The following is a 23910-nucleotide window of genomic DNA, read 5'->3' on the forward strand; positions in this document are numbered from 1 at the left end:
AATAAAATAAAATAAAATTGGGGTTAAGGGGTTTCCTCAAGACGGTGGAGGGCATGTGTGCTGTGCCTCGGTGGTGGTAGTGGCAGCGGCACTTGTACTTCTTCTGATAGGAAATGCTCCGCCGAAGGAGGGAACACAAAAAATATGGGGGTCGAGGAGGAGTTGGAGGAGTGAGAAATGTCCCTACTTTCGTCTGAGGAATGTTACCAGGTATGTATGGCCATAATGTCTATGGTTATCGAGGGTGTGGCCTGAAGGCACATGAAGCCACCAGCTAACTGAACTCAACAGGTCTACTGGTCAGTGCTTGGAGAGGTGACCTCATAGGAACCACAGGTATGCTACTCTGAGTTCAGTGATCACGCAAAGCTGGGAAATGAACACAAGGACATAAAAATGTGTGGGAGTTTTTTTTTATTGCCAGGAACTCAAAATCCCCCATCTTGGCTTCAAGGCTGCTGGCGTCAACACAGAAACACCTATACATTGTGCCACTCTCTAACACCATTTTCATGCCCTCTTTGTGAATACAGTACTTCTCTGATAATGGGAGCAGCTTCTAAGCCAAATATGGGGAAGGGGTATTGTTTTTGTTTATTACTATGGAATGTATTATTGTGTTTTTATACTGTAAACTGCCCTGTGATTCTTGGATGAAGGGTGGTATAGAAACGTTAATAATAATAAGCTGTTCATCAGCAATATCTACTATACAGTAAATGCAAGCTGGTTTTTGACTGTGCAACCATAGAAGACAAAAGGAACAGCTACCAGCCTTGATGGCTATGTTTTGCTTCCACTGTCGGAGGCAGTATGCTTCCGAATACCAATTGCTAAGAATCCCAGGTGAGGAGAGTGCTGTCTGAACTCGGGTCCAGCTTGCAGGCTTCCTATGAGCATCTGGTTGGCCACTGTGAGAAGAGAGTGCTAGACTAGATGGAACCTTGACCTGATGCAGCGGGGATCTCCTTATGTGTTTGTGTTCTTAAAAGGTAAAGGTACCCCTGCATGTACGGGCCAGTCTTGCCAGACTCTAGGGTTGTGCGCTCATCTCACTCTATAGGCCGGGAGCTCTACAGACCTTCCCGCTGGTAAGCGGTCCCTATTTATCTACTTGCACCCGGAGGTGCTTTCGAACTGCTAGGTTGGCAGGCGCTGGGACCGAACAACAGGAGCGCACCCCGCCGCGGGGATTCGAACCGCTGACCATGCGATCAGCAAGTCCTAGGCGCTGAGGTTTTACCCACAGCGCCACCCGCGTCCGTTTGTGTTCTTAGAGAGCCGCAATAGTCCAATAATCATAAACAACAGTTAGAATTGCAGGACTTTGAGCATTTTAAGAAACCAGGCTGTTCCTTGAGAGTATTGTTATAAACTGAATTTGATTGAGATGTGCAGCCATACCTCTCTTTTTGCTACAAACAAGGGGAAGAGAATAATGTGGGAAAGAAAGAAGGCTTGAAAGAAAATCTCTCGACACATACTGAGTATGAATTACAATTAGCTTTTAGATGCTGTGTGAAGTTGCCTATGTATTGCCTGTGCTATGTTTTTAGTTGATGTATTGTGCAGCAAGGACATAGAGTTACCTTTGAGTGTACTGAAAGATATTATCAAAGTCACACAGTTAAACTCCCTTAAGTCCTACTGATTTCAACTGGGAGAGATTTAAACTTGTTTAACTCTTTTTCTGAAATTCGTGGGATATAAAATTGTTTATATATTTTCTAAGCCCCACATCATTTAAAAGATGCCACATGTCTTTTTATACCCATTCCAACTTGGATGCTACCAAAAAGTCCCCCTAAAAAACCAACAACACTGTAGGACTTGGGTTGAATGACAAGCAAAACAAAATTAGTATTATATGTGTACTAGTACACACTTTCTCCAAATCCCCACATTGTCTTTTGGTAAAAGTCCCAGCAGCTTGCATATATCAGGTATACAGAATAAAGGTATTGGATACAAAACAGAGGCACTGCAGATTTGTGTTACTAAGACCAAGAAAGGCACACACAAATTCCCACGTTCTTCTCTATATAACAACAATTATTAGCTAAAGCTACAGTGTTAGTCTTGGTGCTGTGCCAGACTACCACATAGTTCAGAAAGGCAGTAGCAGCAATAACAATGACTTGCTTAGCAACTTCCTCCAGGAGGAGAAGGCTTCGAGTGGGTTAGCTGGTGAATGAATACCAAAGTTTGGTCAGGACTGGGCAGTCATAGCATTCTAAAAAGCTGCATTAGATCCCACCAGCAATGATGACCACAATTCAGTTGTGTAAAGAAGAGTAAACTTTTTGATTTTTTGATGTGGCATGAATAAATTGTCCAGCATATGTTATAAAGTAAAAGTGTTTCATATTAAAAACTAATAAAAATATTTTTAAAAACTAAAAATTTTATTTTTAAATATTTTATTTTAAATAAATAAATAAATACTAAATGATAACAACTAATTATTCACACAGTAAAACTAAAGGAAACTAAATTACCGTATTTGTTTCTAAGTAACCGAAAGTGGACCATACTGTTGTTTTAAAACACAGTTTTTGGATTCAACACACATGTAATACAGAGCTACAAGGCATATTATATGCCTAATTTTAATGAATACAATAAGGACAAAATTATAATAAGACCAGGGTTTTCTTCAGCTGGAACTCGCCATTGCCATTCTAAGACACAAAGGGAGGTGTTTGTGGTGAGTTCCAGCAACACTTTTCTTGGAAAAATAGCACTGAATAAGACAACATTATAAGACAAAATTAATTAATACAAAGTATGTGTGCCTACCTGGTGAAAGTCTGCATACTGTAGTGGTTGATTTGTTGGGCTAGGACCAGGGAGACTCAGGTTAAAATATCTGCTCATGCATAAACTTTAGTTAGTGATCCTGGGTCTATCCCCAGGATGAAATGAGGTGGTTGTGAAAAGCATGGCAGTTTGGGATATAAAGGCCTGGGATATAAAGACCCTAAGCTGCAAACTAATTAATTCTTTAGAATTTTATGGAGAAAAGGACAGAAAATATAGTCCAGATCATCTCATATTCTTTTCTACTGGAATCCATGGAATTCATCTTTTTCTGTTTTGTGACTAATCAATATATTATGTAATAGGATTAACAGAGAACAGAACTGAAGTAAAAACAGATGGGATAACACAATTCTGAAACAGAAAGTTTATAGAAGCGAAAGACACAACAGGGCAGGTGGAAGCATGCCAAGGCTGAGACACAGTGTGTCTGAAGAAAGAATGTCATACAATATATAGTTTGGCAAGCAGAGAAGAAATTGTTTGGATTGAAATAAAAAAGAGCAAAGGAATGATGATAGGAAACTATTATGAGACCATCTGGCTCAGATAAAAAGACGTCCAAAGTATTTCCACAGATAAGGGAGACTACGAAGAGTTCAAGACAGGCAACAGACGATTTCTAGATCTGGACCGGGACGGCAATAACCTATGATGTTTTCTTTTATTCCTCAGCAGTGTTGCCTCTGTAATGTTTTCCAGCTTTTCTCCAATGCAAGTTATACAACCTTGGCAGTATTTTAAGGTTATAAAGATAGGCTGGCCCATCAGAAATGAAATGCTCCATTTTCTATGTTCTAGGAAGAAACACAAGAATGTGCACTGATAATCTCCTGTTCTGTTGGCTTGCTTCAGACAGATCTCTATAGATACCTAACAATTCCAACCCTCCCACCCCTGCCAGCTACGGGGTTGGTCCATTCCAAAACAAGTTCTCCTGCACAACTCCAGTTTGAATGTTAGAGCCATATATCCTTGGTTCTGTTTTGGGTCCTTTCAACTACTGGGGGCCTTTAGTGCTAATTCACCACAAACAACTGGAAACAGATTTATTAAATGCATTTCCAGTCTGCATTTTTAGGGCACATTGTTCTTGTAAAGCAGCTTACTATATATATCATCAAAACACAACACTACTATTTTTAAAAATACCATTTCAAAGTTCTAAATGATCAGTGGTTAATATTTCTCAGTACAACACATTAATTAACCAAATAACATAACCATAAAAATGCAAAATATAATTTTAAATTAAAAGCCTATACCAGTTAGTAAAAGTACATTTGGAAATATTTTTATTATAGTCCATGTTTAACTAATTTCCCATCCTGGGTTGGGGTGTGTGTAAAAAACTGGTATAGACTTTTAATTTAAAATTGTGCACAGTACACAAGGCTATTCAAGTTATTTTGGCACCTGAGACAGAAAGCACACCTTTCCTTCTATGGAATTTTGTTTTAAAATACAACAAACAGATGCATTACATTTTGCTGCCTTTCCATGACAACCAAAATCAGCTGACTGAGGTGACCAGCCTGTCTAATAGTAGGGCCGGACCTAATTAACCCAAAGGCTCATCTAGCCCAATATCTTGTTCTTACAGTGACAAACCAGATGTCTCTGGGAAGCCTGAAAGCAAGACCTGAGTGCAACAGCACACTCCTCACTTGTGGCTCCGAGCAATGGGTATTCAGAGGCATACTGCCTCTGACAGTGAAGGCAGAACAAAGCAATCATGTCTAGTAGCCATTGATAGCCCTGGATGTATTGGTTTGCTTCTGCTGTACTAGGAAAAACAAAATGGGAAGCCTAGGCAAATCAATGTACTGTATCAGCAACCACATCATAAACTGCATCACAGACCACTCATCATCTCAGGTGCATCAAGAGATCTTTGCTGGTCCACACAGGACAGGCTAGTGCTACAAGTGCATATACTCAAGAAAAACAATCACGGGACTTAAGCAGTAACATAAAAAACCCTAGAACATAGTAGTTTGGCATTGACACAGTGCCTGAAATCTTTGTGATAACTGAAAGAATAAATTATATCCAATCTAGAAAAAGATAGCTAGTAAAGAAGTAGTCCTACTTCCACAAAAGCCAGCTGATCATCATTTGATTACATCTTGTGATACCATTTAAAAGCTCTTAATGTTGTCTTTGTGAAGAACGGTTTGAAGGGTGCTTTTAAACCCAAGCTGAATAATCTGGGAGTGGGGAACAGCCGACTTATCACAACATGTATTACAAGAACATATGGTTTCTTCCCAGGCAAATAATAGTACTATTTGCAGGAAGACGTGACTAAGAGAATGAGCAGGCTGCCAAGATCTTCAAGCATCGGAGCTGTTATGGCAAGCCACACATTTGTGTACTGATAAGGACAAAAAACCAGTTCAGAAGTTGCATAACATTACTTGATAATTAAGTAGGCTTACGTAGCCAGGGCTCATTACATGATCTTGCCATACTTTCTCAGTTCCTCACAAAGCAGAACGAAATAGGTGGAAAAAAGCACTGAAGCAGGTAAGGCAATCATAAGGTTTTCAACAAATAATATATGTGTGCATTTGCCACAGTAAATAAAGCTACACTTTTAAGCTCCGGACCCTGTGCAATATTTTCCCACCACTATAAGTTAAATATGGTTGTGTAAAAGATATTTTCTTGCTAATTTTTTTGTTTCCATTCTTCACATATATCTTCTACTTGCTCATGTCTCTGTATCCAACATTGGACTGTATTCAACACTGAAGCTCTGCTTGTGCATCAGGACTTCCATGTGCAGAACAGATCTGCTGCTGTTGCTCTTGTCCCAGCTATACCCACATGCTCATGCATCTTAAAAAATCACCTTCAGACAGTTGTGGGGGGCCCTCCAGAGCAAAGTTTGGGGGGGCACTCAATGGAAGGAAAGGAAACATAAATTCTGTTGCCCCAGTGGAACTTCACACACTGAGTATTTCCTTGGGGAATTGTCACACCATATCATTCAGAGGAGATACAAACAATGTTTATTGACAAGTGGAAAACACAACTGATTAGACATCTGGGTGTCTCTTCTGAATGAGATAAATTGGGAGGGATGCATTATAATCCCATGATTAATAACATTCAGGAAGGTCTAGAAAAACAGAAGGGAGGAAGATATATTGGTTTGCAAAGATTTATTGAATGAAAAGGCATATAATCTCCAGACCTCTGCTTTTATTCCACATTTGTGAATGATAATCCAGGAATGTAAGGTGAGAAAATGGCAAAAGGTTATGGATTTTCGTAAAATGGAAAATGGCAAATGATTCAAGAGGAGAAAAACAATTTTAAAATAAGCAGAGTCAATTAGTTTTTCTGCAACTTAATAGTTATATTACTATGCAGCTCAATTATTAGACTTACTAGAGTGCATCAGACAAGATAATTAACACCACTATTATCTTTTGAACAGCAGACTATTAAAATGCCCCTGAACTATTTACCCTGGGCAAGAGAAAAAGAGCTGAAAATATAATTGTACAGTAATGTTATAGTAAAAGAAAATCTGCATGTCTGGAATAAATCAAATCTCCTGCCTGGCAGCAGGATAGTGTAGTATAAAGGAGCGGATAGCAGTTTATGAACCTCCAAGGCACATCCCTAATTGGAATAAATTGGAAGAGAAGCTAAAATATATCCATGGGAATTTTATAAGTTGGAGGAGATGGGAAGTACATTTGTTGATCACTGGGAGCTGTATAACTTGAGAAGACTACAGCATTAATCAAAACTAATTTAATTTACTTTTGGAAAATTAATAGAAATAAAAAATGGACAGAGATTATCCATTTTACGTACTGAACTGAAAGAACACTACAGAAATCAAACAAGCAAATACTGAGAAGAGGAAGTGTCTTTAAAATAGAGAGCAGCAGAGTCGGTAGGGATAAGTTATAGAAAAATATTTAAAATTAATCATGGAATTATCTTTTCAGTAAGATTATTACTCTTGAATGTAATGCAGACTCTCAAGAAAAATCTTCCAAGAAGTATGTGGAAATATATTTGGAAAGCAGGTGTCACCAGTGCATTATTAATCTGAGTGAGAACTACTTTAAAGGTGCTTGCTTATTGACACTGTGAACATTGAGGAAAATCCTAGTGTTGCAATGCTGCAGTATTCATTTGTACTGGTAACATATTTTTTAAAAGATGCGAGATGACTTATATAGCAAGAAAAGTAGAATTAGTTAACGTTAAAGAGCTTGGATTTGAACAGAAAGTAGAACTAATATGTATTGTAATTTATTCGCAGCTGTTATTATTTTGGTTGCACAACTTTCTGAGGGTGGAGGGGGAGAAGAAAGCCAGACAGTCAAGAAAGTCAATGGAAAATATAACTTGGGTGATGATTAGCAGTGTGAAATTAACATGCATGTTACATTATAGAAGATAAGAAATAAAGTAAACTGAGATCATGCAGGGGATGGTTTGCAGTTTACTTTGCTTATTCAGATAGGAACAATGGAAGTGGAACATTTGAACAGATATGCTGCAGCAATAAATAACTATGAAGAACAGATCAGAACTATGATTGTAGAGAGTGGTATATTTATGCACATCTCATATTAACTGATTAGATTATGGGTTGTATTTGGTGCTAGTCTTACTCAAAGTAAACTCCTTTAAAATCAATGGAACCAAGTTATTGTTTGTTTATTTATTTATTATCCACACTTCACCCTAAGGTCTCACGGCATGTTATAGCATTAGAACACAATATTAAAACAAAACAACTTACAGTCATAAAAAGTAGGTCCCGGAACCTTACACATTAATAGCAATAAAGAAATGGACAGAGATTATCCATTTTAAGTATTGAACTAAGAGGGAAAAACACAACAGTCATATACAGTGGTACCTCGGGTTAAGAACTTCATTCGTTCTGGAGGTCTGTTCTTAACCTGAAATTGTTCTTAACCTGAGGTACCACTTTAGCTAATGGGGCCTCCCGCTGCCATCACGCCGCCGGAGCACGATTTCTGTTCTCACCCTGAAGCAAAGTTCTTAACCCGAGGTACTATTTCTGGGTTAGTGGAGTCTGTAACATGAAGCGTCTGTAACCTGAAGCGTCTGTAACCCGAGGTACCACTGTACATTAATTTCAATGGTCTCTTCTGAGTAGGACTAGCATTGGATACAATCTGATGAGCCAGATTCAACTAAATAGTTGTGCCAGTGGGAACCAGCACAATCATTCCCACTAACACAATGGGGCATCCACACGCTTTCCTCCACATACGTGCCTCCTGCCCACCTCCCAAAATCAGCTCTGGGAGGTCAGGGAAACCTCCAGAACAGCATATGGGGGAGGAGAGGGGAAGATTGTTCCATCTGACAAGCAGAAATGCTTGCACCGATGAAGCAATCAGAATAGCGTGATGTGGAATTTCTCCCCAGATGTATTTAGCATAGGGCTGCCATGCGTCTTGAATTTCCAAGACATAGCCAGGATTCGGCCCTCAGAAACAGAGTCTGGGTGAAAATTGCTGAAATGTCCGTGAAAATCTGGAAGTATAGCAACCCAGATTTTCACTTTTTGAAATGCGGCAGCCCTAATTTAATATACAGTGGTACCTCGGGTTACATACGCTTCAGGTTACATACACTTCAGGTTACAGACTCCGCTAACCCAGAAATAGTACCTCTGGTTAAGAACTTTGCTTCAGGATGAGGCCCCATTAGCTAAAGTGGTGCTTCAGGTTAAGAACAGTTTCAGGTTAAGAACAGATCTCAGGAACGAATTAAGTAGTTAACCCGATGTACCACTGTATATACCGGTACGTATTTTCTTTTGTAATTTTATGGTATAAAATAAAAAAGGATTAAACAAATTTATAGAGGATAAGGCTATCAATGACTTCTAGCCACAATGCTATGTTCTACCTCTACTGCTGGAGGCGGAAGGCCTCTAAATACCAGCTGCTTGGAATCGCAAGAAGGGAGAGCACTGTTGAACTCATGTTTATTGACAAGTGGAAATCCTGCTATGACAGTAGGATGTTGAACAAGATGGGCTATTGAATTTTATGACATCACGGTTTAAAATTTTCGTAAGCTGCTCATTGGCACTACATGCGTGGGAGAGAAATCACTAAACAAATACAGTGGTACCTTGGGTTACAGACGCTTCAGGTTATAGATGCTTCAGGTTATACAGACGCTTTAGGTTACAGACTCCGCTAACCCAGAAATAGTACCTCGGGTTAAGAACTTTACTTCAGGATGAGAACAGAAATCGCGCAGTGGCGGGAGGCCCCATAACTAAAGTGGTACCTCAGGTTAAGAACAGTTTCAGGTTAAGAACGGACCTCCAGAACAAATTAAGTTCTTAATCTGAGGTACCACTATATAACAAAATAAAAATACTGTACCTTTTGATAACTCCTGTTTTTCCTGGAACTGAAAAAATGGGTTAACTGCATCCTAGTGAGCCACCATAGATAGCTGCTAGATTTTGTTTGTCTTGATGGATCAGAAGTTTATGAAAGGCAGATTCAAAATACTTGATTTTCTTTTTTAGACATTATTGATTGCAGGTTGACACAGACAATTTCAGTCTCATTTTCTATTTTTGTGTAATAGGGAAAGAGGTCTGGTCCATTAACTCTCCCATTCTCTCCTGCAGGAAGTAAACCATCTCAGCTAACACAAAGTCTTGTATGCTGAACTTCTCCCTTAGGGTATTTGACTCATCTAAGTACAGCAGAAACTGCTTCGTGGCTGGGTCACATTCTATAAGTATTCCTTTCAAAACACTCACCATCTTCCCAACAGATTTTCTGATGTGTTTTATATGACCAGCAACATTGCCTTTTGATATTTCTATGAGATGAACACTGATGCAGGATAACACAGGCTGTTAAAGGTCTTGGGGCACTTCTGTAACAGCAGGATGGGTTCTCTCCACACTGATTAACCAACCAAAATTTACCACTGCAATTCTCCTTGCTTAATGCTTCTTGAAATGCCTGCTGAAAGATCCATTCAGCATATGAGTTCTTCCTTCACATGGTGCCATTAACTGCTGTTGACTGACATGGGAGTGTCAAGCAGCAGCTGTGTTCCACCCCAAATTAGGTGATATTACTGTACTGGTAGATATTTTATATTATAATAAGCTTTTGTCAGTCCAATCTGGCAGGTGGGATATACTGTACGCTTCAATTAGCTGACATTCTTTAAAAAATTGCATTCCTATGGAAGATGCTAAAGGAGTGCACATCTTTTAACCAAAAATAATACAGTGGTACTTTGGGTTACAGACGCTTCAGGTTGCAAACTCTGCTACCCCAGAAATAGTACCTTGGGTTAAGAACTTTGCTTCAGGATGAAAACAGAAATCGTGCTCCGGCGACACAGCAGCAGCGGGAGGCCCCATTAGCTAAAGTGGTGCTTCAGGTTAAGAACAGTTTCAGGTTAAGAACGGACCTCCAGAACGAATTAAGTTCTTAACCCGAGGTACCACTGTAATAATGTTTGTTGATCGCATGGCACATTCAACAACAAATACATACATACATACATACATACATACATACTACTGGCTTTTATTAAAAGAAGTTATAAACTTTTAGAAATAGAAAAACTGAGGTAGTCTCATTTGTCTTTACAATGTCTGTGCTTTTTTACTGGCTCAGACACTTAAACACACACAACTTTCCTTGTTCCACATACAGTTTCTAGAGATATTGAGCACATGCAGTACAGGAGAACATAGTTTTCTAGGTTCTATATTATGTATGATCAAGAACCACATTTCCTATTATTCAAATTTCTCTGGACTTGGAATGATTTGGTCCCTAATGATAAATTAAGCTACTCTTGGGTTCTTTTTTGGCTGCCTTGTACTCAAAGAACTGAGCATGAGTGTTCTACACATTAGAGTGTAATCTGAGGGCTACACACAAAAAATCTAAGACTAAGATTTCCTGCACTGGCATATTAATAGCGTGGGGGGTAGCTCACCTCTGAATCGGGTACTCCTTCCTTTCAAACAGGCAGTAAATGTTTTCTTAGTACTGGGTCCCACAACTGCAGAAACCCAACCACAAGAACTGGCACTGTAAATATAAAATTATGGCAATATTGGTATTATTATCTTTTTCTTCTTCGAAAAAGCAAACGGGACCAAGCAAGAATTAATAAACATGAAAACTCATTTTGCTCCCATCAAACTAGAAATGGAAAATAGGCACTACTGTATGAAACTTGTGGCTAGAACAGAGTTTGAATGGAGCTTGTCCCTGTGTGCGTTTGAGCTAGGACGGCCATGTGTCCAACTTTGCAGAGGGCAGCCCTCTCTTTAAAGGGCTGCCAGCCCATGTCTAGTTTAAAGATAAAGAACCATAAGAAGCTTTGAATTTGCACCTGGACAGCAGACTGAGGAGGCACACAAGTCGCTTGGTTACCGTCTATAATGAATTACAGTAATTATTTCCATATTTGTATCTACAGTGATACCTTGGTTCTCAGACGCCTTGGTACTCAAACAACTTGGAACTTGCAAACCCAGAAGTAAGTGTTCTGGTATGCAGACTTTTTTTGGAAGCCAAATGTGCTCCGTTTTGAGTGTTACGCTTCTATTCTGAGTGCTACGCTGAGGTCTGTCTGTTTTTGCTATTTATTTTCCGTTTTTGTTTTTGCAGCTTTTTTGTTTTGTTTTTGTGACTGTATGGAACCCAGTTCAGCTACTGATTGATTGATTGTGTGATTGCAGTACATTGTTTATTGCTTTCATTTTATGGATCAATGGTCTTGTTAGATAGTAAAATTCATGTAAAATTGCTGTTTTAGGGGTTGTTTTTAAAAGTTTGGAACGGATTAATCCATTTTGCATTACAGTGGTACCTTGGGTTAAGAACCTAATTCGTTCTGGAGGTCCGTTCTTAACTTGAAACTGTTCTTAACCTGAGGTGCCACTTTAGCTAATGGGGCCTCCTGCTGCTGCCGCGCCACCGCACCACGATTTCTGTTCTCATCCTGAAGCAAAGTTCTTAACCCGAGGTACTATTTCTGGGTTAGCGGAGTCTGTAACCTGAAGCATCTGTAACCTGAACCGTCTGTAACCCGAGGTACCACTGTACTTTCTATGGGAAAGCGCACCTTGGTTTTGGAACGCTTTGGTTTTGAAATGGACTTCTGGAACGGATTAAGTTTGACAACCAAGGTACCACTGTATACAATTACATTAGCATATGCAAATCTTTTGCGAGTATGTGTCCTCTTTTGGGGTGCTGCATTCCCTCTCCCTCTCTTTCTGGCAATGTGCAGTTAGCCAACCTAGTCTGAGTTGCCACAGGCAAAGAAGAGAATGTACAAAATGGCATGAGTGACAGCAGTGCTGGCCTCCAGCATAAGGTTTGGCATGTACTTTAATAGAGCACTGATCTTACCCTAGCCTTATGAATAGCAACCTAATTCGTCTGAAAAGAAGGAAAAGCAATAGAGGCAGTTAAGAATTTTATTTTTTTTTAAGGCTCTTAGTCTTATTAAACTAATTGCCACATGAATGCAGAGGAGGACATGAAGATGTGCACCCCCTCTGCTGGCCTCCTCTTGATATGCACATTAGCAACTTTCTAAAAAAATAAACATAAAGGATGCACAAAGATGTGAAGGAGAACAAAGGCTCTTTTTCAGAGTGCATGATGAGCAACGAATCAGGATGTGGTAATGAGACATCCTATTAAACTCAGATGGAACTTTGTCTTTTGAAAATAAAAGAGTACAATACTGGCATATAAATGTGGTTTTTCTCAAAGACAAAAGGTGGGTGGTGTAAGTACGAGTACAAAATGAAAGAGCCATTCATCTGTGACCCACAACAGTCTACCTACGATCAAGTAATTGAGTATCTCCACTCCATTTATGTCTTAATGCGGGTGGGGAAGGTACGTCACAACCATCTGTTTAGGGCCATTGTGTGAAGATGCATTACAGGAGAAGATTGCACAAGGCAGCAGAGTTTACTGCCAAGACAATATGGGATTATTCGAGAATATGTCAACGCTCTAACGCGAAAAAGGATCTGCTCCAAAAACCAGCCAGAGATCAGCAGAGAGAAAGTGTGGATATGTCTCAGACTATGAAATATCAGGCCACCCAGCATTTGAAACTCGAAATACTGTCCCAAGTGAATGTGATTTCTACAAGCAGTCTTCTTTAGGCAGGCAAATTCATGTTAAAAGTAAATTCGCAAGGTTCTATCCAGCTATGTCATACTCAGAGTGGACCCAGTGGAAATCAGTGAACTTAAGTGAGTCAAGTGAGATCGAGAACCCCCAAACCCCACTTTTTTTAGGGTGAGAACTTGGCCTGAAATCACATGAGAGCAAGGCGCCCAAAATGGCCGCCATGCTCTTGTGGGGGAAAACAGGATGTCCCAGTTGACAGGTATGAAAATTACCCATATCTCAACCCTCCTTTGAAACAGGAAGATGTTAATCATTCACTAGAGGATCATTCCTGAGTGGATAAAAAGAGCACCCTGCAGAAAGGAAGGACAGAGCACTGATGTAGCCTCTCTCCTGAGATTATTTATTACATTTGTATCTCATCTTTCCTCCAAGGATCACAAGGCATACACTCCCCATGTTTAGTCTCACAAACTCAATAAAGAAGCATATTTAAGCAAGCAAACAAGCAGGCATTTGAAAGCATTCAAATATGACTACTAGAACATAGAAAAACATTTTGAGAGTATACAAGCCCCGACTAATGTCTTCCTGATAAATTCCAGCCTCCCTGAGCCACTTCAGGTTGCCAGGGGCCTGCCATGCTGCGACTAAGGTAATTAGGCACCCAAAACTAAAAAACAAAACAAAAATCCAACCCCAAAGTTGTAAAGGCTTTTTGCAGCACAATATTCCCAGAGTTGTCTTCACTGTCCAGAAGATGCTTCTGCTTTTCACACACTAAAGAAAGCTTCCTCAACCTCGGCCCTCCAGATGTTTTGAGACTACAATTCCCATCATCCCTGACCACTGGTCCTGCTAGCTAGGGATCATGGGAGTTGTAGGCCAATAACATCTGGAGGGCCAAGGTTGAGGAAGCCTGCACTAGAGCATCATTATCTTGTTTACTGCATTTTACCATGGAAGGAACTGAATTAAAAATAAAATAATAGAAGAGAGAGGAATAAGAGCTGTGCCTTAGCCCTCTATAAGTGAAAAAAGAGGTACTGTATAGTTGTCTACTCAGCTATGTGCAGAGGTAAATAATATTGTGTGCTACTGAGGCTGAGGAGCCCAAGGAAAATCATATTGGGTGGTTATATATTTATACCCAAATGGTTTAACTGCAGCAGAGCAAGTGTGGAGGGCCAATAATATCACCGGTCCTGAATGATGTTGTGACCAAGGTGAAACAGTTCACTAGTAGAGCATGTGCCTTGCATGCCAATGGTTCCTGGTTCAATCCTTGGCATCTCCAGGTAGGTCTAGGAGAGACTCTCGCAACTAAAACACGCACAGAGAGATCTCGGATAGCTACAGTCAGTCAGTGTAGAAATACTGATCTAAAACGACCACTGATCTGATTTGATGTAGGCAGCTTCCTGTTTTCTATCCAGCAGACATTGCGTGAGTGATTACATTCATGCTGGGCCTTATCTGCAATGAGATTAGCCACATGCCCCCAACTCCTAGTTGCCAGGTTCCCTCTGTGTTTCTGAATTTCCCCAGAATTGGCCCTGTTAGATAATCTGTTGGGGCTGCTCCATTGGCTCCAGAGACTCGGCCACCCAGAACTCCAGAAGGAGAGAGGAGGGCCCACTAACACAAAAAAGAAATCCTTCTTTAATTAGTGCAGCCTGGGCTGTTGCTTCTGGCAAGTCCTGCTAATATGGCTGCCAACCAAACAATTGGACTGGCTGGATTCTTCTGCTTTCCAGTCAGCTGGCAGAAAAGCAAAGGGTGGCTGTTTCCTCCCCCGTTTTGCCCCACTCTTCCTTATCCTTTCGTCCTTATTCTTAAAGCTCCATACCTAGTAGAATAAAGCTGGAATAAACCCACCCACCCACCTGGGAGAGTAAGGTATAGTGAACTCTATTGGACTTATTTCGGGTTAGATATGCACAGGTTTACAGTGTAAGATTTTGTGCTGGCCACTGCCTCTGAATCCACTAGAAGCCACTCTTTATTTTATTGTAGAATAGCAATGGGGAATCTGCGGCCCTGCAGATGTAGGACTCCCAGCTTCTGCCAGTCACAGCCAGCATAGCCAATGGTCAGGGATGTATCCTTGGATACAAGGTGGCATTCAAATGCTTTTAATCAACGCCTTGGGTGCAACTTGAGCCTGCCAAAACCTGCTCAGGCTACATTCCAGGATCTTTTCTTGGGCCAGCTCTTGATCTGTTCCAGGTACCAGTGGTGTTGTTGTTGTTGTTTTAATTAAAGCAAAATGCAAGCATTGGCCATCCTACTTGCCAAGTAGGAAGGGAAATCAGGACCAAACTGTGTTTGGAATTATGGGAAGGAGGAGGAAAAACTTTCCTTTCTTTTTTAACCTTGGTGCAATCTAGGTCACCTCCAGACTCTCAGTATTCTGTGGGATGGATTCAAGCACATGGCAGAAATTTTGGCTTGCCCAATTAAAGTGGATTAAAGCTCTCTCTTGCCCTGATGTAACAAATCCACTTAAAAACAACACCAAGTAACTTTTTGAAATGGGGATAGTGTCAGGGAAATGGACTGAAAAGTATGGAATGGATGATCGATCAATGGGAAGGTCTATAATATGTAAGCAAATCAGGATGCATTCAGAATGAATATTCTAAACAAATGCTCAATAAAGACCAGACACTTGAGATGTGTCTTTTTAGGACCCATCCTGGTTTTTTTTATGACTGTGTTCTTTCTTATTTTGAGTTTTTTAAATTTTATAAATATCGTTTATTAGATTGTTGTAACCTGCCTCAGGACCTTAAGGTGAAGGGTGGGTAGACGACGACGACAACAACAACAAGTCTATCATAAGGTTTGTGCAAGTGAATCAGGATGAATGCCTAATGAACAGGTTGTCTGGAGTCCCAATTTTTTATTCTTCTCTCAAGAACCTTCCCTTCCATGACAAAGAGTATGTGAGGTAGAAGCTAAAAGTAAGGCAAGAAACTAGGAAGGCAGAGGGCTGATTTCTCCTCAAATACAAAGCTGTGGCTATGGGAGAAGCAAGGTCCTCTTGGGGTGTTAAGGCTGTGAACCCCTCCACTGTAGGCCCAGGTGAATAAACCATACATCATAAAGACACCACTGTCTCTGCTGTGGTAATTGAACCCCGAGTGCCTGGAACCCCTGGAATTGCACACCACTCAGAGATTTTATGATTACACAAATAAGCCATGACTCACAAGTTTCATGATGAGGATGGCAACTGAGGAAATGTTAGGCTACATTAGGCACATCTGCTTATATTAAGAAACCATGGACAATATTCTCAGCCACATCCTTATGCTGTTCTCTGACCAAGGCATTAAACACTTCCAGTTTAACCAGGCAGGATGTAACAAGAGAGAGAGAGAGATTCATCAGCTATGATAGATTAAGATGGAATTAATTAGCTCTTTTTCAAAGTATATCTTCATCAATAGCAGTGCCACACATGTCAACCATGACTATATACGTGGGATGAAATGAGGGATGCCAAGGTTATAGTTACTTTGCATTAAATCAGATGGCAGCTCTAAATGTGCCTTTACCTCATTCTCCGACCTGATACAGCCTCCTCTTTCTAGTCTACCTCAGCACTTGTAGAGTGGGAAGGGACCAAAATGGAAGGGACATTAGTCCAACAGACTATGTGCTATACAAATTCTCACTCATAGTATAGTTATGAAATTTTGGAATTAATGGTCCTATGTGGGAATAAGGGTCCTCTCTGGATCATAAAGTGTATTCCTTCCCTTCAAAATGTGATAAACTGGTGCATGCTGCACCTGAGTGCCCTTCTGCTGAATGGGGTCCTGTATGTCTGCCCCAAAGCCCTGCCCTCACAGCCCCACTGCTCCTCAGTCCCAGATATCCCTAGCCTCTAAGTAGTCTTCATGAATCTTCCTGCAACTGTGAGAAAGGAGAAAGGGCTTATAGGGGCACCTCCCTGACCTGCACGTCAGCTAGGGTCATGGTTTCCTGGGGCACATTTCCTCCCTCCCATAATCCTGCCTCCCTACTCATTTCCCTCATCTGTTAATCTGACCTCTTGGTGAGAAACAAATAGTAGTAGGATTTTAGCCAGCTACTCACTCTTCTCTTTCAGGCACCTCTTGCATTTTGAAGCACCAGTAAAAGCAATATAGGAACCAGCACACCAGCTGAAGATAGGATATGATCCCATGATGCAACAGCACTACTGTTGTTTTTTCACAATACAAAAAAGAGGAGGGACCACATGAACTAGAGAAAACAGTGAAAGCCATTCTGAAGTGGGGAGCATGATTCTGAAATCTATTTTGCTGAGCGTGTGTAAGTAAGAGGTCTGGTGATTCTGCATCCTTGTACTTCAAGCTGTGGAAGGATGGGATTACACTTTGTGCACAGTCTTTAATAATTATGCAACATTAAATCTCATTTGAGTCAATTTCCAGTGCTGCAAGGGCACTTTAGGCACTTCGTGCTTTTAGGAGGATTTGTTTCTATTTAGCATCAATCATTTGCTGGTCTCCATTATTTTCTATCTTTGCAAAAGTGGAAATGAGTTCCACATGGATGTTCATTGCGGAACTGGTGCTGTGCATTCACTCAAGTTTTTCATTCTGTTCATCAGATGTCACCATTATCAAAATACCAGCCACCACCTTTCATTTCAACTGCTAGAAAATCACAGTTTCTATCACTGTGGCTAGGGTGTAAGATCAGGTTTAGCTATTACTTTTTAAAAATCTTTTTGAACATTATGAGGATTTAAAACAAAAACACAAAAAACCCAACCTCATGCAATTCTATTTTTTTTGGTTTTTAAATTATTGTAAATCCTCTTGGAGCCCTTAGGATAGGGTGGAGAAAGAACTAATAATAATAATAATAATAATAATAATAATAATAATAATAATAGAGAGACTTGCAACATCCTGTATATTGTTATGGTTAAAATATGCAATGGATTTCACAATTTATTCTTAAAAACAATGGTAATAAATTCCTCAGCCCTGGCAAAACATTGTTTCTTAACACAGATGGTCTCAGTTACGGTCACATGAAAAGTAGAAAGAATAAGCTCAGTTGTATTTGTTTATGTCTGGGGTGGGGTTCTGTGGCCCTGAATTCAAATCTTGCATTGGCAGCTAAACAAAACATTACCCTTTAAAGAACATTTTGATCTGCTCTGTGGAACCAGATTTAATATCCATGATGCTTTATGGAGCTACTTTGTCCTGGAATATGAAAACATTATACAGAACGAGGGATGTCTGACAATATTATTCAGCACTATTTAGGATTACCCCTTGGGCCTAGCCTCACTCCCCCAATTTATAATAATCATTTAAAAGTGATGCACATTTTCTAGGGATGGATAAAAGCTGCGGCAAATAACCTTGTATGATTTATGCAGAGAAATTGAACTGTGTGCACCACAGTAGGATTATTCCCTTACCTTATCACAGTACTGATAATAGCTGTTAATATATGATAGCCTGTGGAAAGCCACGGGAATGTAGTCATGGAAGAGAAATGTGAGGTGATGCAACTGCAGGACACTTTTTCAGAGTGGAAGTGATGTGATCATTTGCCAGAACACTTGAGCTGAGCATGGCATGCATGGGTATGGGGCACCCCACTTTAGCCTCATAATAAAAGCTCTGTGAGGTAGACTAGTCTCAAAGACTGGACCAAGTTCAGCCAACTTCATGGCTGGCCAGGTCTTCCCAGCCAAAGTCCAACATGCAAAGTCCTTTTTTGCCAGTTTACCATTTTATGACTGCTAGATGACCTGAATAAATTGGATATTATGCTAAATCAAAACATCTGAAGGGCACCAGATTGGAGAAGGTTGGACCACAAATTCCTTTGGCAAACCAGCAGGAATGTTGGAATTGTAGCCCAGAACATGAGATTGGGGATGACCACGATATATGCTGCACACAAATGTGCAATTTATATATTCATCTCCCACCCCCTCACAAACACGTGATCAATGCAGCTGTTTGCGTTTTTTGAAAGGCTATGAACTCTCCCTGGAGGTGTTCATCCTGAAGATGCTCCTGCACTTCAAAATCTACCACTGCACCTCTGGCTAAACAGGTTTACATGCTTTACTGCTGCAGTGTCTGAAAGGGAGGTGTAGTACATCAGTCAGTACTTGGACCCACTTCATGACAATTAAAGTGTCCACAGCACATTTGGAGCTGTGTGTCTCCCTTCCACAGGGCACATGTAGAGTCAAGTGGCTCTGTCTGGACTGAGAGGTGAGCCCAGATAAGCTTTCCTTTAAAAAAAGTTGAGTTCAACCTCACATTTCCTAAGGATGGCTGGTAGTGCCCCCTTTCCATTTCCTGCTGCTGCTGCCGGCTGAAGGCTTGAGCTGTTTATCCTGCAGCCATTGGGACTGCTGCAGACAGCCTTTCTTCTTCTTGCGAAAACTTAATCATTTAATAATAACCCTGGCAGAGTTCAGCAGAGCTCTTCCTTTGCCAGCAGCTCTCTCCTCTTCCACACTCGTTTCCACCCTGCTGTGACACTTCAGACAAAGCAGCTGGCCTTTATTACTTGTTGAATCAAATGTCTGTAAGAAGTGGCACAGAAATGTCTCATTTGCTGGCTTCTCTCTCTCTCTCTTTCTCCTCGCCCTATTTTCCTTTAATAGTCGTTCTTATATAAAAAGTCACTTTAGATCATTGTGATGAAAGGTGCTATTAAGTGAAAATGAATCTGAATGGAAAGTATAATGAATGCAAACCTCAACCACTACCCCTCCAAAAAAACCTGGTCCTTTTTCACAGGAGCACATCAGCCAAGGAAGGAAGGAGTATCACTTCCAAGTCAGTCTGAAACCAGGAGCCCAGAGACACATACTGTAGTTCTTAAAGCAATGTGGCTGTTAAAACAAGACAGACAGATGCTAAGATGATAGATGTGGAATTTAGCTGAAGATTCACCAGCAGCAAGAGAGTATGAGGTCCATTAGAAGTCAGTTATTGACTTATGACACGTACATTGGTCAATGTGTGCCCTTTTTCATCACGCCTACCATGCAGTTAGAGTGGCCACTTATGTATCCCCATGAATCATTTAAAAAAAGGCCGAAGAGGAAAACATTTGTATCAAATTTGCATATGTTGATTCATAAGTAGCGCTGCAAATTCAGAAATAATTACAATAAATTGAAATATCTGGTGACCTGCGTGCTGCCCAAGTGCTAACTGTTAGTGGCCAACTTGAAGACCTCTGCTCTCCACTCTTAATGGCTCTTCATCTTTAAACTGGACTTCGACTGGACAGCCCTTTAAATATAGCACTCCTCCAAATAAAGATCTGTCCACTGTATGGTAGGATATGTGGTCAGCCTAAATGTCATGTTTTGCCCTGTTCACACAATCAAATATAGGGGTAGGCATTCTGTAATATACGGATTAAACAAAGGTGAAGGCACTTAATCATTCCGATAGACAGCCAAAACTTTCTGCTCCTACAAACAGATCTTCAGGGGAGAGTCAGCACCTCTGCAATGTTGTTAAGCTTACAGAGCCCAATAATCCACTTCTGTTCTCACAGAGATCCCCAGACTGCATCTGCTGGGAGTTGAGAAGATTCATAAACACACATTATCTGAGCCATTGCTTATTATTCTGAATATTCTGCAACACTTCTGTATCAAAAAGTCACTGACTAACCGTTAGTACCTACAGAAACTTATCACCTAAACTTTTCTAAACAAAAGGATTTGTCTGGAAACTTTGCCACGAGACAGGGAATGTTTACTACACCATACAGGAGGAGGGAAAGGTGTTGAAAGCAAACAAACAGTCAGAGGGTTTCAAGTCAATTGAAGTCACATCAAATCAAGCCCCGTTTTCACTTTAGCTGCATGCATATTTTGAATGGGGAAGCCCACTCACTGCTTTCCCTCCAGACACATCACCTTCAGGATGTGGGGAACTTGTTTCCTCTTGGTGGGGAACTGGCTGTGCATAGCATTGACCGGTCAGAACTGATGGCAACATCTCCAGCCCATTTCTTCCCTCAAGCATTTTGTGGTTGATTCTGCTTTTTAAAGGGGGATGGAGGTACATTCAACTGAGAGAAGCACTTTAAAACCAGTAAGTGAACCCTGAGGAAAGAAGAAACCTGTGACATGTCTATCTATCCCCCTCACAGGGAACGCAGCTCGAGTTGGACTTACCTCTGGAAGGAAACTCTGTTGTCGAGATATTGAGGGGTCCTGCATTAGGCCTTGTTCACAAACATTGGTTATCTGAGGAGCGCAGACTTCTGGGTAAAGAGGTGAGTGCAGGAGAGAGCAGTTTTTCTCTCAGCAAGTTGCTCTCACTCTCGTTAATTACACCTGTGTTACTTAGTCAGCACCAGGGCTTCAAGGCTAAAGAGGGCCAGTATGCTAATTGGGAAGAATTCTGCAGCTGTGAAGTTACACTTACACCTGGAGTCACTCTCAGCTCAGGAAAATTGCAGCCTAGGCATCTTCTGATTGGCTGGGAAGAGTCAGGCTAGTCACTAGGTGCAAGAGTGTAAGTTATCCATATGCCAGTGTGTGAGGCCTCACCTTTTGTCTTTACCTCCTTGACTGGCACCTGCGTTCCATTTTTATGGGGTCATGAATTCAGTGGCAATGTATTAGGCAATAGTAATAATAATAATAATAATTTATTATCTATACCCCACCCATCCGGCTGCATTGCCTCAGCCACTCTGGGCAGCTTCCAACACTAATAATAATAATAATAATAATAATAATAATAATAATAATACATCAAACATTGATAGTAACAATCAGATCCTATATAAAAAGTCACAATAACTTTAAAATAAACAACTTACATCAAACAAAGCAATATCCAATATTCCACTAGAATCCAACAGTAAACGGCAAAATTAAACAACAGCAAATAATAATTGAACAGTTTACACTTATCAATTGCAATAAAGAATCACTAATCTATAATCAACAAAATAACAGCAAATCACAAGGCACAAAATACAACAAAACGTACAAAACCATGCAAAAGGATGCACAACTTATCAGGTTAGCTCCTCCTTCGCATGTTTTCAAGCATTCCCCCTCTTTTCCGCCTTAGTGGCTTCACAGTCTGCTTCTATTCTGTTTATCTTGCCCTGAATCTAGTTTTGATGACTAGTGAGCCAGCTAAAGGTCAGAGCCCCCTTAGTGCCTGCTACATCGCCCTGCATGTGTGCACTTTCAAACACCCTCTGCATTCCTCAGCACTATCTGACCAAGGTACTTGGGTTTTCTTCAACAAACCTGCCATCATCATTAGTCACATCTTGTCAAGTTGTTATTAATCCTCACAGTATGCCTCTTCTCATCAGGTCATTATTACCATGTCAAAACAGAAACACTCTCATAAATGTAGAGTGGGGGAAGGAAGAGCAGAGTAGGAGGCTCTGCGTCTGTCAGATCTCAGAAGGGCTTTGCGGTAATCTTAAAAGAGGGTTACTCATATTGTTTCAATGAGTGCTGAGTCAAAATCTGTCCCCCAGTTTCTTGGAAGTTTTCTTCCTCTGTAAAAGAGCTTTCCATTTATCTGCCTCATTCTTGGGGCGTTTTAGAATATTGGTTGATATGCGGATTAGAACTTTCCTTATGGTTTTAAGCAGTGCTGTTTTAATGGCATTTTATTGTACATTTTATTTATGGGTGCTTATTTAAATGTTTTGATGAAATTGTTTTATTGTGTATTTTAATTATGTGGGGTCAATACTTTCATAACTGGTTTTTATACTTGTAAGCCTCTTAGAAGCCATTTTGGCAAGTAAGCAGTATATACAGTGGTACCTCTGGTTACGTACTTAATTCGTTCCAGAGGTCCATTCTTAACCTGAAACTGTTCTTAACCTGAAGCACCACTTTAGCTAATGAGGCCTCCCGCTGCTGCCGCACGATTTCTGTTCTCATCCTGAAGCAAAGTTCTTAACCCGAAGTACTATTTCTGGGTTAGCAGAGTCTGTAACCTGAAGTGTATGTAACCTGAAGCATATGTAACCCAAGGTACTACTGTACATGGATTGGTTTGTTGAGAAGTCCCTAGTATGTGAGTTTGTTTTTGACATACGCTGTGCAGGGTGCAATCCTGAGCTGAAACAGAGGGAAGTTTTGGCACTGGCTATAGTGGGGGGTCAGGACTGCATTTAAAAGGGTGGGGAATGGAGCCACTAAGATTTAACACTAAATGCCTTTTTCTGTGAATAATGTTAACAGGACACGTGTATTTCAATGTTATTGCAGTTCCCTGTTACAGCAGTACTGGGTCATTCCATATCAAGTGATCCAACTTTTTTACCTTATGTCATCCAATTGAGAGACGTCAAAACTAAAAACACCAATCTCTTCAGAACTTAATGGGCTTTAATATGCTATGTCAAATGATGGACTTACTTTAAGTTACAAATTTTTAAGTATTTAAGTACAAGTGATTAAAAAAATTAATATGAGTTTAAAAATTCAAAAACTTGTTATTGATTATTTAACATTTCTAAGAGCTACCTGCAATATTTCATCTTGGGATCTCAATGGGATCACATTTTTTAAATAATATTTTATACATACATGTCTGCCTTATTGGGTGCTATTTTGGATAAATGGGTCTTCTTGGAGTAAAATATAACAGAATAAACAAGATTTCAAACTATAATACTTCAGGCCTTTCTTTAGAATGTCATTGAATTAAAAAGTATCTGAAAAGCTAGCCAGGCTCTTTAAAAAAACATGTTCCAAAGCAGAGTGTAAAATGGATCACTTGATACTGACCTGACTCAAATGTACGTCATTGAGTGATTTCATGCAGTCCTGATCACTGTGGTACCTTTGTAGCTATGGGCAGGGGGCTGGCCAGGATTTTTTGCCCCAGGTGAAGCCTCCCAGCCT

At 40.3% G+C, this 23910-nt stretch overlaps 1 pseudogene; it reads right to left on the reverse strand.

The window, feature by feature from the left end:
• Positions 1 to 9231: 9231 nt before the first annotated feature.
• On the reverse strand, positions 9232 to 9997 carry LOC114598341 (general transcription factor IIH subunit 5 pseudogene; annotated as a pseudogene).
• Between the last annotated feature and the right edge of the window lie 13913 nt (positions 9998 to 23910).

Source organism: Podarcis muralis, chromosome 5 (assembly GCF_964188315.1).
Source record: "Podarcis muralis chromosome 5, rPodMur119.hap1.1, whole genome shotgun sequence".
NCBI classification, from domain to species: Eukaryota; Metazoa; Chordata; class Lepidosauria; order Squamata; family Lacertidae; genus Podarcis; species Podarcis muralis.